Here is a 19,352-nt window from a genome sequence, read left to right as displayed (position 1 = left end):
TCCTCCTTATCTAACCAGACTTTTAACCAGCTTCTCATTAGGCACTACCAACTCCTAGCAACCAAAGAAGATGACCAGGACTCACCTACCCATGGCCTCCACCTCCAGGACCTGTAATTTCTTAGATTTCCTCCAGGCCCTCCAAGAAGATACGTGGCTCATAGCAGACCCTTCTCTGCCATACGGATGGCTCGCGTCCATAGATGACCTCTACTTACAAGGGACATTTTTAGACTTCACGCCCCGGGAAGTGTTCACCTTCAGCGCCGTCTTCTTTAGCCTCCTGCTGTTGCTCTGCCCCTACAGTCCTCCAATATCCCTTCCCCACGACGCCCCCGTTCAGCAGGAAGTAGCCAGACGAACAGCGACGCCCACCTCCCCACTTCTTAAAAAACAAAAAAGGGAGGAATGTTAGGTAACAGGAGCACCCTAATGGCACTGGTTCCGGGTTCTTCTTCCTCCCCAACACAGGCCCGCCAAAAGGAGCCAATCAGAGGTCACGCTGTCCCGCCTCAGCCTAGACCCAGCCCCTCAGCCAACCAGCGACCCCCACGTAACGTCCCTAGGCGTAAAAGACGGAGGCTGCAGAGCCCTCGCTCTCTTTCTTCTTCCGCTTCGGCTCTCCCTCGGACTCCTCCAATAAAGATCTCTTGACTGCAACCGATGTGGCGTGGTCTGAGTCTGAGCCTACAGAGTCACCCTTTCAATAACTATCCTAGTGTATGTGTGTTTCAAGTTGCATAGGCACACTTAGGAGAGGCAAACACCCTCCTGGAGGCGGAAGAAAGGGGAGTTCCTGGAGGCAGTAACCTGAGGGCTGGGTCTTGGAGTGCGGCATTGTTAAACATAAACAAAGGCAGACATGTTAAAGTGGTGAAAATAAATCTTAACAGTAAGCGCTGACAGTAGGGAAAAAAAGCTCAGCTCTGTCGCCAACTGTGTGGAGGTAACTGGGCGTTATAGGAGAATGAAGGAGTAGGGACAGGGAGTGAGCTCAAGCAGTCAGGAAAGTGAACAATTAACAAAAAGTGGGTCGGAGGGCAGGTCAGTGTAAATGTGATGAGGCCAGCTGTGTCTGCTTGTTAGGAGTCTATCCTGCCATGGAGATTTAGAGACCAAGGCCCTATCCTTGCTGATGATTACCTTTCAAAGGAATGGCTCTGCTTTCAGGTCCTTGAGAAAGACACTCCTGGGTTGTAGGAGACACATCACATACATCTCAAAGTAACAGAGGAAAGATTTACAATTGCAAGCTCCTTAAAGTAAATTCTCTAAGAAAGAGGGAGACGGGGACCTCTCCTCAGGTCTTGGCTAGAAGATACAGTCAATTCTTTTTACAACTACTAAGTTTTTCAGACAGCAACTCAAAGGTGGGCCAGGTCTTCCCAGAGATGCAGCCTTCGGTTGCCAGAAGCTATGCCAGGGTTGGTCAAGTCTTTTCCAGCAGGGGTTCAGGATGGAGGCATTATGTGCCAAGAGTTCTTTTACAGTTCTCAGACAGGAAGGGGAAGGAGCAGTCTACCCCGAGATGTGAGTACAAAGGCAGGATCTGTTGGAGAAGGGTACGTACTTTAATGGCAGGTGTGCTGGGGAGAAGTGGGAATAGATAAGATAACCTGAAGGCTTCAAAGTTGTGCTGAGGAATTTTGATCGTGTCTTGGGGGTGAAGGAGAGACAGTAAATGTTAGGATCAGGGGATCAGGGGGACAGTGGGGTCCAATTTGTGGCTTGGAAATGCCAGGCTGCCTGCAGTGGTGGATGGCTTAGAGATGGTGATAAGGGGGTAAGGACAGAAAGACTGAGACTGGGATATAAGCGAGGACTCTGGAAGGGTTTCCTAGAGAAACGGAAGCCTGGGCTAGGGTGTTATGGACCAGGCCCAAGTGAGGGAAAGAGCCATATTAAGGGGAAGGAAGGAAAAGGATGTGGGAATGAGAAAGAGGGATCTAGGATAAAGTTGAGATTTGGGCACTGGGTGACCTAACAGACATGCAGACTTTGTTGACATGACTACCTTGTCTTTGCTTTTTGCTTCCTTTTCTTCCTCCTGTTAACTGTGCTCATCCCCTTTATTAGAGAATTAGGAGGGAAGGAGGCTGTCCGATCTGAATTTAGGAATCTTGCTTGTGGCACTTCATGCAGAATTCTCTACCACTGTTAGTTTTACATCATCCTAGGGAAATCATGGGAATGTATTGACTTCCTAAGCAGACTTTCCAAGGCAGAAAGAGGTGAATGCTTTGCTTTGGACGTGAATCTGGAGTGAACTTGAAGAAGAATCAATTGAATCCCACTGGATAACTTATTTGGGATCTGTGATGTACCAGGATATGCTAGAAACTTTGGGAGCATTTAGGTTAATAAGATAATTTTCTGGCCAGAGGAATCATGACAATTGCGTAGGTATGCAGGCATGTATGCAACTAAGGAATGACAGTTTGCATAGTAATGGGAACCCAAATGAGGGAATAATTATTTACAATAAAAAAGCAGTAAAGATTTCATGAAAGAAGGTTTTTATAAAAGATGCCAGAGGCAGAGAAGTGTGGAAAGAGACAGGGGCGGTGTCCTGAAATCATGCGGCCCACACAGAGCTTTGCTCTCCAGTCCTTGTTTTCCATTTATCCATTTATCCTCATCTACATTTATCAAAGGAACTGCTTCTAGGATTTTGTATTAAAAATGTTGAGAAGTATTTGGGCTTCTCTGTAGCCCTCTCTTGAGGCAGCCTTGTCCCCAGATAAACTGGTCATTAAGAATATATTGAGCACCTGGCCGGTAATCACACCTGTAATCCTAACACTTTGCGAGGCCTAGGCAGGTGAAACACTTGAGGTCAGGAGTTCGAGACCAGCCTGGTCAACATGGTAACCCCCTGTATCTACTAAAAACACAAAAATCAGCAGGGTTTGGTGGCACGTGCCTGCAATCTCAGTTACTTGGGAGGCTGAGGCAGGAGAATCGCTTGAATGTGGGAGGGGGAGGTTGCAGTGAGCCAAGACAGCACCACTGCACTGCTGCCTGGGTGACAGAGCAAGACTCTGTCTCGAAAAAAAATACATAAATAAAAGATTATATTGAGCGCTTGACTGTACTGGAGAGGAAAATGGAGGGGCAAGGGAACATTTCTTCCCCTTCTTTCTCTGTAAACTATTATAAAATATATGATATAAATATAACACATATTATAATGTATAATAATAAAATGAATGCCTATGAACCCATAATGCAACTAACAAAATTAGTAAAGACTACTGCAGGTTCCTAAATGTCTTTCACCAATCACATCTCCTTCACTTTATCCTATATTTCCAGAATATGTGTGTGTGCATGTATCCTTAAACAACATAATTAGTTTAGCTTGTTTTAAAATTTCCTACCAATGATATGGTATGTATGTGTTTATTCTTCTATAACTATTTTTTCCACTCAATGTCTTGCTTCTAAGAATTGACCATATTGATTTATTCAACTATAGTGCATTAATTTTTACTGTTATACATTATTCTATGGGAGGAATATACTATTTATTGATTGATTCTTCTTGGATAGATATTTATTTTCAGATTCTTTCCATTATAAACAGTGTAGCTCTGTACATTATTGTATATGCCGCTGAGGCAAGTAGACAAGAGCAGAATTGCTGGTCTTAGGGATGGCACATCTTCATTGATACAGCTAAATTATTTTCCAAGATTATTTTAGCAATTTAGATCCCATCAATATTTGTATAAATATTCATTGCTCCATATCTAACACTTGGCATTATCACACTTTTAGATTTTTGCTGATTTGGCTGGTATAAAAAAATGGTAACTTACTCCCAGTATTTTGGGAGGCCGAGGTGGGCAGATCACGAGGTCAGGAGACGGAGACCATCTTGGCCAACAAGGTGAAACCCTGTCTCTACTACAAAAATACAAAAAAATTAGCTGGGCGTGGTGGCGGGTGCCTGTAGTCCCAGCTGCTCGGGAGGCTGAGGAAGGAGAATTGCTTGAACCAGGAAGGCAGAGGTTGTAGTGAGCCAAGATCGCACTGCTGCACTCTAGCCTGGCTACAGAGCGAGACTCTGTCAAAAAAAAAAAAAAAAAAAAAGATAAATTAGGTTAGTTTTAATTTGTAATTCCCTAATGACTAACTCAATTGTTCTTGCATGTGTCAACTGGCCATGTGTGTTTCTTCTTCCATGAAATGCCTATTCTTGTGCCTGTTTTTCTACTGAAACTTATTAGGAATTTTAAAATATATTTTGGATAGTAATCCTTTGTCAATTTTATGTCTGGCAAATAGCTTTTCCCAGCTTAAAGCTATTATGAATCTTTTGATTTACCAAGTTTCTTAATTTTTATGGAAACTTATTTGTCCATTCTTTTAGTTATAGCTTTCACAGTTTGTATTTTGTTCAAGAAATCATTCACCAGCTGGGCACTGTGGCTCATGCCTGTAATCCCAGCACTTTGGGAGGCCGAGCTGGGTGGATCACTTGAGGAGTCAGGAGCTCAAGACCAGCCTGACCAACATGGTGAAACTCTGTCTCTACCAAAAATAGAAAAATTAGCTGGGCGTGGTGGCATGTGCCTGTAATCCCAGCTACTCGGAAGGCTGAGGCAGGAGAATTTCTTGAACCTGGGAGGCGGACCTTGCAGTGAGCCGAGATCGTGCCACTGATTCCAGCCTGGGCGACAGAGCAAGACTCTGTATCAAAAAAAAAAAAAACAAAATAAAACAAAAAACCCAGAAATCATTCATAAAAGTCATAAAGATATTTCAATACTGAGTTAGACATTGGATGTTTTTTTTTCCACATGTAAAAACAATTATTTCAGTGATCTGCAATATCATCCCTGTTACACATGAAGTTATAATACCATAAGCAGGTGATTTTTTTTTTTCCCAAGGATTCTCAACCGTCATCTATTTCTACTTTTCTCCTTTTTTTTTTTTTTTTGGTACAAATAATACACTCTGTTAACTAAGATAGCTTTATAGAAAGTTTTACCTGATTAAAAAATAATCCCTCATTTTTCTTAAAAAAGTGTTATTTTGCATTTGCTTTTCATGTGAACTTTAGAATTAGTTTGTCAGAGTCCCTGAAAAGATTTGGTGAAATTTAGAGTTTCATTAAATCTATGGATCAATTTAGGAAAAATTTACTTTACTATGATATTATTTTCCCGTTTTTGAACATCTTTATCTTTCCATTTATTTCCATCCTCTTTAATGTCTTTCAGTAAAGTTTTAAGATTTTATTCATTAATGCCTTGCCCATTTAAAAAGATATTCTGAGGCACATTATATTTTTTGCTATTAATGAATTTTTTGGTACATTAATGTTATATCTATCAAACTTGATAAACTTTTCTGTTTTGTTTTGTTTTGTTTTGATACGGAGTCTCGCTGTTGTCCCCCAGGCTGGAGTGCAGTGGTGCAATCTCGGCTCACTGCAACCTCGGTCTCCCGGGTTCAAATGATTCTCCTGCCTCAGCCTCCCGAGTAGCTGGGACTACAGGTGCCCGCGTCAGGCTAATTTTTTATTTTAGTAGAGATGGGGTTTCACCATGTTGGCCAGACTGCTCTCAAACTCCTGACCTCAGGTGATCCACTTACCTCGGACTCCGAAAGTGCTGGGATTACAGGCATGAGCCACCACACCTGGCGATACACTTTTAAATGTGAATTTTTTACATATTATTTTGAGTTTCTATATAGTTTGCTGTATAGTTATATCATAGGTGGCAGTTTGGCTTTTTATAGTCTTTATGTATATATATATATATAAAATTCATGTTTTTAATATAGCTGCACTGACTAGAGTCTTCAGTACAAAGTTGAATAGAAGGGGTCTATTAATAAAAGAAAGATAGTGAGCTTCTTTCTCTTATTTTAGACTTAAAATAATTACTTTTAACATTTCACTATTTGGAGTGATTTTTGCATAGATAGCCTTTATCCAGTAAAAAGGTCCTTTCTACTCCCGCTGTGTTTTTTTTCTAAACATAAATGTTTTATTTTATTATACTGTTTTTAAAAATCTATTAAATAATTTAATCATAAGATCTTTCTTTTAAAACAAACAAACAAAGAAACAAAAACAGAGTCTCACTCTGTCACCCAGGCTGGAATATAATGGCACAATCTTGGCTTACTGCAAACTCCGCCTCCAGGGTCCAAGCGATTCTCCATGTATATATTTTAAAAGCTTATTATTTTTTATCCAATAAGTATGGAGATTCTTATATATCCATTAAAATCAAGCCTTTTAATAATGTTAAAATGTTCTATATCTTTAGTGATTTTTTGTTTTTATCTCATTACTTGAATAGTTATTGAAGAAGGTGTTATCAAAATATCCTTCTCTGAGGGTGAATCTTTGAATTTTTATGGGTTGGGTGCGATGGCTCACGCCTGTAATCCCAGCACTTTGTGAGGCCGAGGTGGGGGTGGATCACCTGTGGTCAGGAGTTCGAGACTAGCCTGGCCAACATGGCGAAACCTCGTCTCTACTAAAAATGTAAAATTAGCCGGGGGTGGTGACAGGTGCCTGTAAGCCCAGCTAATTGGGAGGCTGAGGCAGAAGAATCGCTTGAACCCAGGAGGCAGAAGTTGCAGTAAGCTAGGATCGAGCCATTGCATTCCAGCCTGGGTGACAAGGGCAAACTCCATCTCAAAAAAAAAAAAAAAAAAAAAAAATTGTTTCATTTCTGCTCTTCCCCAATTCAATTTCTCCTTTCTACTGATTTTGCAGTTATATATTTGTTTTCTTTAGATGGCAGCCATTGAAATATTTACATATATACATAACTTAAAAATGTAAAGATAATCAGCAGCACAACTCTTCTCCAAAATCTACAAAAATCTTACAAAGATTTAACTCTAGTCATTGGGCCTATATCCACTATCGTCCAGTATTTTAGCTCAACATTTTTAAGCCCCTCAACTTAGAAAATAATTGTTTCATATTCCAGTCTGTTTAGAGTTGCCTATATGGTTGCCATCTTCTTTGCTCAGCATTCCTGCCGCTCGTTGATACTCATTCCTTCTCAGCTTTCTCTCCTCCTGCAATATAATTTTTAGAATTTCTTTTAATTAGGGTATCTGGACATTAAACACTCAGTTTTTTTTTTCATTTGAAATGTCTTTTTCCTTGAAATGTAAATTATAAATAGAACACGTCTTCCACTCTCTTCTGCATTATTCAAATCATTCGTATACAGCAATGGACAGACAGTCAGGAGGCCAGGACTCAAGATCCAGCCCTGTCATTAAAATATTTTATGACTTTGGGTAAGTCCTTTCATATCTCTGAGACTTAGTATTTCTTCACAAAGTCAGAGCAAAATAATCTCTAAAGGCCCTTCTAGCTCTTACACTCTGAATAGAACAAATGAATGTATACTGTTAGAAAACAGAGCAGAAGGGTGGGTGAAAAGGCAGAGTAATTTGAGAAATGCAGGGAGAAGGAAGATAAGATTACCTCTTATAGCTTCTTTGTAGAAGAATAAAGAGAAGACAAGGTTACATCTCATGTATTCTTTTGTTTACAACTTTCTGGTAAGAAATTACAAGTACCACAAGTCCCATTGATATACCTACCATTTGTTTGTTCAAAGATTGATCTTGTGTATGGCAGTTTAAAATAGTGGTCTTTAGTACAGAGTCTTCCCACCTATAGTTCTCAGATGTCCCAGCACTAGTAGGCAGAAATGTGATGTTGGAGAGATAAGTGGAAAAGAGAACAGATAATCTTCTCTGACTTTCGTGGGGTGAGTTTCATGTATGCTTTAGTGCTAATCACTCTTATTAAGCATCAATAGACTGGGTATCAGGAGTCTTGGTTCTTCTGCAGAACTGCTACTTTAAAAAATGAAAAAAAAAAAGGCTCAGCAAATGAATGCTGATCTTGGGTTATTAACTTTTTTCCTCACTCTTGGAATTTTCATCTATAAAATGAGGGTAAGATAATCACAAGGATATTGAAAATGGAGTGACAGTGAAAAGTCTGGAACATGCTAAGTTACTTTTCCCTGTTTGTGGTTATTCCTTTCCTTTCCCCATAGTTATTTGTATCCATATCTATCACCTCAACGAGACTATAAACTCATTGAAAGGAACTATATGTCATTTATAGCTGTATTGCTCAAGATGCCTAGTACAGAGGAAATTCTCAATGTTTGAAAAGTATGCGTAATACAGATGGAATAAAAGTATGAACAAGTCAGCCACTTGTTTGCGATGAAAATGGAGAACCCCAACCCCACTCTAAGGGACCCATTTACTTGGATCCAGCCTTAAAAATGAAAATGTCTTTGCAAGGTCAAGACACAGAGTGGTCAAATAATTTTAGAACACCTCTGACCTTAAGTTCTTCTGTGCTAACAGTGGAAGAGAGTGGGTGCTTTCATACTCTTGTGGCATCATATTTGCTATGAGAGATATTCCGTTTCTCAGAAGACCATATGGAAAGCAAATGATGTAAAAAATGAGTCACACAGTGAAGGGGGTTAGAAGAAAAGGAAACAGAGATTATCCAACTCAAAAAGAATTCCACACATAGGCAAGTAAATGTAATAAGAAGTTTATTGGATTTCTAAATATAATAAAGTAGTTGCAACTCTTTTACAGAAAAAAGAAATATAATTTCCATATTCATTCTTATAGAGCATTGAAAAAACATAATTGATAGAGAAAACTGATAGAAGGTAAATAGAAAACAGGTTTTAATATAGTCGGATAATGCATAAACACAAAAGAAAACACCTAAATCACTTGCTTATAACAGATTTTATTCTCTTATTTTCATACTGAACTCTGTGTGCTATTTTGGATACATCAGTGATGGTTTGTAATGTAGTGAATAAATGCAATTTGCTAAGAATACAAGAAAAAAGAGAAACCTATATTTTAGGAATACCATGGCTCTGTCAGTATCACACATATGAAAATAGACATATTCCTTATATGTTTTTGTGTGCCTTTCCCTAAGTCAGGGAATGTTATTCAGACTAGCAGCTCATCATGGCGGGGCTATGATTGTGCTTAGCTAGTAGGAAGTGCCGCTCTTAGTAGACACATTTAGCACAGAGAGAACCCGGCTTCTCACCATCTCCCCCTTATCTATCCACTTGTAAACACCATTTAACCTTTCATAAGATTATCTTTCATGGTCATAATCATCAGATTGAAACTCAGAGCAAAGCCATGCTGTGTTTCTTCCCAGTCCATTTGTTTCCAAGGGAAAAAAAATCTCTGTATCCCAATGTCCTTATGACATTACACTGAAATTTTTGAACTCTTTTCTAGTGCTAAAATCTGATTCTCTAAAAAATAAAAAAATGACTAGTGTTGAAATTGGATAAGGTAAAAACAGAAAAGGAACATCAACAGGAAGAGTAGGCATTTTTAGTGAAAAGTATCACTCTTTTGCCAAAGAGTCAATTGGATTCATCCAATGATGATGACTAGAGTAGGGTGGTCACATTCTTGAAATTATGAAACATAGCTGTTCCAACCTCACCCGTAGCTTATGTAATGGGGCTCCGTATATGGAAAACAGAATGGTGGCTGACTGCAATGGCATGGAGTCCATCTTCCATAGTTTGTCCCCTTTTACTTCCATTTGGTAAAACTGGGTAAGGTAGGAGACAACTTTATGACCAAGAGAACACTAAGAGCTTCCTTGGATAAAGGTTAAGTGGAGGTATCTTGCTTTGCCCAAACAGAGGCATATTCGAGTGAATATGGAGCCAACTGACTTAGAAGGAAAGGGAACGACTTGGCAAGTGTAATCTGCCAGCTGGTTGAGTCAGACGACACATTGAGAACGATCTTTTTTGGAATCATGTCCTCCCTTCAACCCTTCTCCTACAATCATGCACTGTCTACCTCGTCCTATTTACATGGACCCTCTCCTATTGCCACCTCTGGGTAAGAATGCATCACTCTAGGCTATGCTGCTGCTCCATCAACAGTGTTGACAGTTCTGTCAGTGATGGAACTATGGAAACAAAAGCCATCAAATAACATACACTACTATTTTTAGGAGTCAAAGTAATGCTCTAAGGATCTGGCAAGGACATTTGGCCTCCTGAGCTTCCAATCCCCACAGCCAAGACTTTTCTTTATTTTCTCTCATGTTAGCCTGAGAGACAAAAGGAGAAGGAATGTGCTGACACTTTAACTCTCTAAACCCACCGATGCTTAGTTTATAAAACACACATATGACACACATCCTAATACAGACTATGGCTCTATTAATTCTCTTAAACATTTTTTTTCCTAAATGTTTCAATGCCATAAAGCTTACATTCCCTTGAAGCAGAGTACAGGAAACCTCAGCAATATGCTACCATCCAGTAAGATATAAATATAAAGAAGCTGTATCAGCAAGGGATGCTCAGGGAATGTGTTTGCAGCCCGTTTCACGGTAGCCGCTCGAGAGGGGATATTGGAAGTGAGTGACTTTCTTTCATTTGGCAAAGTTTCCTTATCTCAGCACCTACTCTTTCTGATGGTATGTTTTTGAAGGCTGCACAGTACGACTCTGGGTACCGTGTGTACATACATATGTAAGGAATAACGTTTATGTTGCTCAGAATAGGCACTTTTTGAAGGCAGTAAATCTAAAAGTAAAGTTAATAGAGCCTATATTTAGTGCTCATCTTCTCACTTTGCTGATGTGTATGCTGAACAGAAGATCACAGATTTGAGTCAGTCTCGCAAAGAGGCCGGAGTCGGCAAATGGCTATATTCAGAGCTGGGGAAGTCTTGCCAACTCGACTGTAGCTGTTAAAAAGGCAGACTTGGAGAAGGTGCAATCGTTTTTCTCAAAGGTGACGGCACAGAAAGAGAAAAGGCATGAAATAAAAGCCTGTGTGCATGGCTCAGGGAAAATTACTATCCTCAGGCTCTGTATCTTCACGTCACATCTACTTCATGGCACAGATTTGCTACTTAGAAAGTCCTTTCCCTTTCCTTTTTTGTATGTCTCATAATTGCACATATTCCCTTACTTAGCTGTAGAGAAAGAGAAGCCCTAAATCTGTTAGAGTAATGATAAAGGTGTAGGTTAAAAGACAAAACAAACAAAACAAAAGTGGTTTATTATACAGAAAACATGCAAAAGCTCAATGCTACATCCAACTGTAAAGGTTTCATGTCTAAGTTTAAATTTTCACTTAAGGCACATTAAGCCACACGATAATTTTATACATGCCAAATAATCAGACAATCAAGTGTCATGTTTAATTCTATTTGCTCTTTGAGCTGTTTCTTGAAAAAGAATGAGGGCATAATTCAGATTTTCAGAGGAGAAATATTCTGACTTTGCTTAATAAAGAAATGAGTCTTGGATAATTTGCTCATCAGCTTTCCCAAGAGAGGAAATGGGTAGTAAAAGGAAGAAAGTCTTTTAAAAATAATTTTGCTACTACTTTACTATAAAGCGTTGGTGACAAGATTTAGTTTCTAGGGTCCTAAATGTCTTTCATCAAAGATACTCCTCAGTTCAGACTTCTCCATTATGCTAGAAGGATGGCATGGTCCCATGCGAGTTTCAATTTGCTACCTACAGAGGGAGGTCCAAGGCACTTTAACTATTTTCGGCACTATAATCCTGATGTATTGATGTATTTGACACAATTCTAAAAACTAAGCTCAAAGTATATAGGATTAGTAAAATGCAAACTCTGCCCAAATACCAACTCCCCATTCATTATTTGAAAGTTAAAACATGAGGCCATTCCTGTCGTTGGCATTTAAATTATAAAAATCTCTTTTTCTCTCAAAGTTTATGTTTGAAGGAATGAAACACATTGGGCAGATATATCATAACCTGCCCAAGCTACTCTCCTATTTCCGGTTTATAATTACTAAGTGAGCATTGCTGTCACCCAAAGAGAAAGAGCGAGAAGAATGAACTGACTTTTTCCCTTTTACACTTAACGTCTCCCAAGAAAGAATAAAAAAGGAAGAAATGTATCTAAGAAAAGCTAGCTCTTCCCATTTTGCATTTCTTAAACTAGTTTAGAAGCAGATTTAAATAATTTGGGGGTGAGGAACGACATTCAGACTTCATATTTACTCTCTTGTGATGAAGGAAAGAGTCAAGAAAGCAACGATTACTGCTATGCCTCGGGATAAAGCACAGCAGGCACCATACAAAGTGGCAACACAATACATCAATAATGACCAAGAATAGTTCTTTACCCTTTTCCCAACAGATAGAAATATAAAGAGAGAATCACGCATGAGAGATAAATACCTGTTTCCACCCCCATCTCAAATTGCTTTGGCATATTTTAAGAGATAAATGGATCCACACAAAATTTAAATAGCTTTTTCTTCTCCTTTTTAGCTGTTACAAAAATGGGTCAGGTATAGGATTTATTAATTTCCTGGCCTGACAACCCAAGTGCTTAAAAATAAGATTTATTTTTTGAAGGATCAGCTTTCTTGGAAGGTGTGCGTGTGTGTGTGAGTGTGTGTGTATGTGTGTGTGTGTGTTTTGAAGACAATACAATTGTATGATCCCTAAATATGGGAGAATATATTATGTAAAGTGAAATAAGAAAATTTTTATTAGTTTTTTCTTTATATTATGTGAAGATAAATTAGATGATTCATAAAGGTATTTGAAAATAGTGTTTTGCTAAAAGGCTGCTTTTTTCACATTTACCACCTCATTGTCTTTTTATTCCCTCTGATGAGACAAAACAGATTCCACCCATGTGAGTCTCTACTCAGGCATACTAGATAATTCTGAGAAGTGCTCAAATTGTGTCTTCTATTAACCCATTCCTAGGGTGGGAATACTCCGTCTATTCGACAGGAATCATTTTCCACTCATTGGCCATAATATTCATCAAGCCTCACAGGGAGGTGAGGCACCTTTCTAGTCTATGAATGTGCCATCTCAACCAAAGCCACCACTCTCCCGGTCCCATTAATGTATCCCTTATTCCTCAGGTGTGAGGACTAGGAAGGGGTGAGAAGTCATTTGCTATTTAACTGGGCTCTCATTAGTCCCAGGGAATAAGCAGGTGGATGATGATACTGGCTTGATGGATGATACACTCCAGGGAGGGAAGTGCATAAAACACTTACCAGGTATGATTATGTTAAAGGATTCTTAGATTTAATGCAGGAGATTTAATGAGAAGAAATGATATTTTTTCTCTCACTCCACATATTTTAGGATATAGCAAACAACTAAGGGAGTGAAACAAGAAGAAATAAAAAGTGGAAAGCACACCCTAAAGGTACAGCTTCCTGAGGGACACATCTCAAGAGAAGGAACACTCTCTTGCTGAACTGTTATGTAGAGCAACTTCTAGAGCATACATGGAGACTTTCTAGAAGGTTTTCCGAAAACAACATGGTACCAAATTCCTTGTAATTATAATAAATCACAAAATGACAGCATCCTGGGAAGCAAAGTCTATCAAATGGCAAAGGCCAAATCTCAAAAATGCCAACAGTTCCATAACATTTGTTTACAGACATTGTCAGCTCATGGATTGGCTGGATCGGAAATGCCTGTTGCAGCAACATGCACTTGGTGTGTTCTCAGTAAATGTGAATGGAGAGAAAGACTAAAATGCGTTGTTAACCTATGGCGGTTTCTGCCTCTGTGGAACGTACATCATGGTCCACGGGAGACAGGCTTCTTTTAGGAATCAAGTCACCTCTGCATGCCAATGAATTCTAAATGATATGGTCTCAGTTGATATTCTGAACCTGACAGTTCCAGAGAGGTTTTTGGTGAAGGGAATGTAAACCACTCTCTCTAGGGAAATTTACTGCAATGTGCTTCGTTCTGCCCATTGTTCTTATCAATGGCCTTTTCCCACCAACTTCCTCACGGTGCTGATCAGACAGAATACCTAGGGGTTTCCCACAAGATGACACAGATGCGTGCAAGCTCTAAATGATCTCTAAGACCGCAGTACACATGTGGATTTGCCACCTGGCAGTCAATTGGTCTCTCAATTTCCCTGGATGACTGGGGGCCTGGTAGTCTGTGAGAAGTCGATATTGTCTTCTAAGGTGTTCTCAGCTGTGAGTGTGGCTACTTGGAGACAGCACTGGACTTGCAAGACCTGGATATATCCCCAAATCTGCCACTTCCCAGCTATGTCATGGCTTTTGGCAAGTCACTTAATGGCTTGAGCCTCAGCTTTCTCTTCTAGAATAGGGCTATTAATAACCGTCCTCCCTGGGCTATTTTCTGTGTGGAAGCAGTTTGTAAGCTCTCTTAGGAATTACTATTTTATAGCTCAGAAAGTTACCTCCAGGTCCTGCCCAGGAGACTGATGGCAGTTTCTGCCTACAGTGCTCTCTCATTCAAAGCTGGGGTAGAAGAAGCCACAATCACGGTCTTCCCCAAGACAAAGGTATATTATTTAAACTAAATAGTCATCCAGAGCAATGAGGAAAGCATTTGTACGTTTCCATATAAAACTACAGCATAATAGAACCCCTCTCAAGAATGATATCCTTTTCCACAGATGAACTAACCAGAAATAATGAGTTTTCAGCAGTACCACTATCTTTTGCTTTTGACTTCTTCCTTGTTAGACATGGGGATTATACACCAATATTTCCCAACTTCTTTTTTTTTTTTTTTTTTTGAGACGGAGTCTCGCTCTGTCACCCAGGCTGGAGTGCAGTGGCGTGATCTCTGCTCACTGCAACCTCTGCCTCCTGGGTTCAAGTGATTCTCCTGCCTCAGCCTCCCAAGTAGCTGGGACTACAGGTGCCCGCCAACACGCCTGGCTAATTTCTGTATTTTTTTTAGTAGAGTCGGGGTTTCACCATGTTGACCAGGATGGTCTCAATCTCTTGACCTCGTGATCCGCCCGCTTCGGCCTCCCAAAGTGCTGGGATTACAGGCATGAGCCACCGCGCCCGGCCCATTTCCCAACATTTTTAAGGTCATTATCAACAAGTCAGATAAAAGTGGTGTACTGTTCATGGGTTAGTTACTGGGGAAGGCATGAAGCTACATAACAACTGTCAGAACAGTCTGTCTTCTAAGTAGGAAAGTACAACCAGCAACAAAAAAACTCATAAACTCTGGCCCTCTGAACATCCTTCAGACTAATTTTAGAGATTCTTAAAAATTCGTATAATCAAAGCTTTTTTAAAAAAAGTAATGCAATGCCCAAAACAAAACAAATATATACGGAAGGAAAAGGAGGGGGGAAGCAACACTGTATCATGTACTACAGGTTTTGTGTGGCACCAAAGAGAACATATGCACCAAAGGCTGGCTCTGTTTTAAAGTCATGGGTAGCTTGGAACAAAATGTGCTGAAAGAAATGTAAGACCTCAAGGAATAATGAGCTCCCTGACACAGTTGATGTTTAAGTAGAGTCAGAATTGGCATTTTGGGAGGCTGAGGTGGGCGGATCAAGAGGTCAGGAGATCGAGACCACGGTGAAACCCCGTCTCTACTAAAAATACAAAAAAAAATTAGCTGGGCGCGGTGGCGGGCGTCTGTGGTTCCAGCTACTCGGGAGGCTGAGGCAGGAGAATGGCATGAACCCGAGAGGCGGAGCTTGCAGTGAGCCGAGACTGCGCCACTGCACTCCAGCCTGGGCGACAGAGCAAGATTGTCTCAAAAAAAAAAAAAAAAAAAAAAAAAAAAAAATTGGCACTTAGCAATGAATCTGTAAGGGAATTTTAATACCAAGTAGAAAAGATGGCCGGGAAGTCCTTTCTAATAATGGACTTAGACTCAATAGGAAAATAGAGATGTCCTGCTTGTTCTCTTGTGGAGGGTCAAAGGACATGTACCCTTGCTGCAAGAATAGAAGATGTACCTGTGGATCAGTAAGAATGCTCATTTTCTGTGATAATAAAGTTCATGGAGGGCTGCTTCCTGTTCATACTGTGCCTTCTGGGTTATATTTTGGCAGATCATCTTCTCTTCCAATTATAAAGAGATGGGAAAAGCAAGTAAATGCTTCCTCACGCTTCCTCTATGCCTTTTTCTTCCCATTGAGCCTGATTATTTGGAAGCCTTTTTTTTTCTGTTAAGAAGGAATTTCCAGAATCCATGATATTCTGGCCAATGCAGAGGTTTTTCTCTGAGTATAGCCCGTGTTTCCCTGTTGTGCCTTAAGTACTCTTTTCTCAACTTCTAAATCAAGTCAAAGAATCAGCTCAAGATTTCTTATCAAATTTTATGTGCTCCATAAAGTCTTACTAATGTCACTGGAATGACTCTTCCTGATGCCACATTCCTTCCTATTGAGTAAGTACAGATTGAAGTGGTTGGATCTTATTACAGTTGGCCAGAATCAAAGTTACTTAGGGGCTGATTCTCTTACAGTGATTATTTGGTAATTATAAATTGAAGAGCTGAGTAAGAGACAAGGATGTTGGGAGGACAAAAAGAAAAGAAAAATATGGACTCCTAAATGATTAGAGAAAGAAGCTGCTCACTTTTTCTAACATGTAACTTCTCTAGGTACAAATATTTGAGCACAGAATGAATGAAATGAATCTCAAAACCAATCAACCAGCAAATATTTATGCATAACCTGTAAAGTGTCCATATATTTATGTAGAACCTATAAAGTGTTAATATTTAATATGAAAATATGGATGAAAAATGTCTTATTCTGAAGAAGACAAGGATAAAAGGAAAGGGTTGAATGGAATATGAACTGACCCAGAAGTGGGAATCTCATGGATGGCATATGCATTAGCTTGCTTCCTGTTTTCAGGATGAATTTGATTTTGGCAACATCCAAAATGGTACAGAACAAAAAGTAACAGAACTGTCTGTAGACATGGGCGTTCTATCCTTCTGTAGCTTTTACACTTCTGGGTCTGAGGTTTTTTGAGGAAATTCTCTTTGGATGAGTCCAATTTCATTTACTTTCAACCCTAAAGAAAGCCTTTCAACCTAGCCTGACTCATGGTGACTTGCCAAGTTTCATTGAGTACACTGAAAATTAGAAAATATGTTTGCGTCCACTGTTTAAAGAAGCAGCAGAGAGTGATAGGACACGACACTGTGTCAATAAGTGAAGAAAAGCTGAATGAGTTGGTGATATCAGACATGAAGAGGCAAAGATTTGGACTTAAGACTTGTTTTGTGGAGCTACAGAGCTAGAATAGATGTATGTGAGCACTACTACATACTGGCCAGGACTAAGAAGATATGGGATGGTAATTCATCAGGAAAATAACAGAGAAGATTCAGATCTTTAAAAGGGCCAGGATTCTATTTTTTTTTTTTTTTTTGAGACGGCGTCTCACTCTTTCGCCCAGGTCGGACTGCAGTGGCACTATCTCCTCTCACTGAAATCTCCGCTTCCCGGGTTCACGCCATTCTCCTGCCTCAGCCTCCCCAGTAGCTGGGACTACAGGCGCCCGCCACTGCGCCCGGCTAATTTTTTGTATTTTTTTTAGTAGAGACGGGGTTTCACCGTGTTAGCCAGGATGGTCTCGATCTCCTGACCTCGTGATCGGCCCGCCTCGGCCTCCCAAAGCATGATTCTATTTTATTTGGGAATAGCATTCGTGTTTGGGGGCAACTGTAACTCTCTCTAGTGGTGTAGAACACAAGATGACATGGTGACGCTTCTCTTTCTTGGTAGAACATTCCATTCGTAGGGTAGAGAACTGAATTTAGAAGCTACATTCAGTGCCAAGTTGACTGAATGCAATTGTGGCTGTTTAATAACGTATTTATTTGGGTACGTTACGTAAATGCCTACCAGAGTTCAATGAATAAGGATTTCTCTGGCCCTTAAGTGGATGGGTACGTAGGAGAAATTAACAATGCCACATAACATGAAAGGCTTAATGCAATCATCTGAAAGTATTATAAAGGAATTAGCTGCAGTGTTGCACCCCTCTCTAGTATATATAGGTGTTTGTAGAATATTAATTTTTATCTTTAACAAAAGCTAGATGTAGAGATATTTATTCGTGCATTAAGAGACTTCTGTCAGTTAAACAACAACCAGAAATTAACAGCACAAACTTAGCACTTTTTTTGTAACTTTGAGGGGGACCTGTCAATCAGCTAAAGAAAAAAACGCGTGCGGCGCAGTGGCTCACGCCTGTAATCACAGCACTTTGGGAGGCCGAGACGGGTGGAGCACGAGGTCTGGAGATCCAGGCCATCCTGGCTAACGCGGTGAAACCCCATCTCTACTAAAAACGCGAAAAAGTTAGCCGGGCGTGGTGGCGGGTGCCTGTAGTCCCAGCTACTCGGGAGGCTGAGGTAGGAGAATGGCGTGAACCCAGGAGGCGGAGCTTGCAGTGAGAGGAGATCGCGCCACTGCACTCCAGCCTGGGGGACAGAGCGAGACTCCGTCTCAAAAAAAAAAAAAAGAAAGAAAACGCATCTTTCACACAGCTCTTCACAAAATAAGGGACACGCATGTTGTAACTAAGATAGAGTCCACAACTTTTTGCACAAGGGCCAGGAAAATTAAATAGAAAAGGGAATTAGTGTCCTTTTTTCTGGATTGAAGGGAAATTATGCCTGTAGTCTGTGATCTAAGAAAAACTGGTGCTGTCCAACCTGCTGAAAAAATTTTAGTATCAACTATTACAATATATTATTAGTCTCAGAGGCTAAGTGCTAATCCGTGTTAAAATTCTGAAAATACAATAGTTATTCCTTTGCTATAAGGAAAGTTATCAAGCTGCAATGGAATAAAATAAAATGCCATCATTAAAAATATAATTTTTTTGTGGTTAAATTGCTTTGGACTTAAAAAAAAAATCTTAACCTAGTCTTTGAAAGATTATTTTGCATACAGCTGAGAAAACTAGATCAGTCACAAATGAATTTTCCAAGAATCTATGACCTCAGTCCCTGATGAAAATTCATTAAAATGAAACAGAAAGGCTCTATTATCTCATTTCACTTTACGAATAAATACAACCTAAAAAATATGCCCCTATAAAGGAAGATTTTATGGATGCCACATATATTTCCTGGTAGCCTTCCCCTTATGAATATAATCATAATTCCCTAAAATCATAATGCATTGATTTAATTTACAAAAAATCCAAGTACAGCAACACTAATAGGTAGGATGGAAAGAAGGAAAGAAAGGGAGAGAGGAAAGTAGGAAAGAAAATAAGAAGAGGAGGAAGGAAGAGGGAGAAAGGAAGGGAGGAAGAAAGCAAGAGAGGAAGAATCCTTACCAAGTCATAGTAGCTACAGTCAGGTAACTTTTTAAGGTTTGAAATAAGGCTATGCTAACCAAACAACAGCCTCATGAGAAAAGTTTCATTCTTGTTATCTGTCAAGTGAATAACTTGGCCTGAAATATTCATGGTTGCACCATATTAACGCCTCGCTGAGAACAAGTTTTGAACTT

The sequence above is a fragment of the Nomascus leucogenys genome, chromosome 11 (genome assembly GCF_006542625.1).
Source record: "Nomascus leucogenys isolate Asia chromosome 11, Asia_NLE_v1, whole genome shotgun sequence".
In the NCBI taxonomy this organism is placed as follows: domain Eukaryota; kingdom Metazoa; phylum Chordata; class Mammalia; order Primates; family Hylobatidae; genus Nomascus; species Nomascus leucogenys.
Note: the sequence above shows the minus strand (reverse complement) of the source record.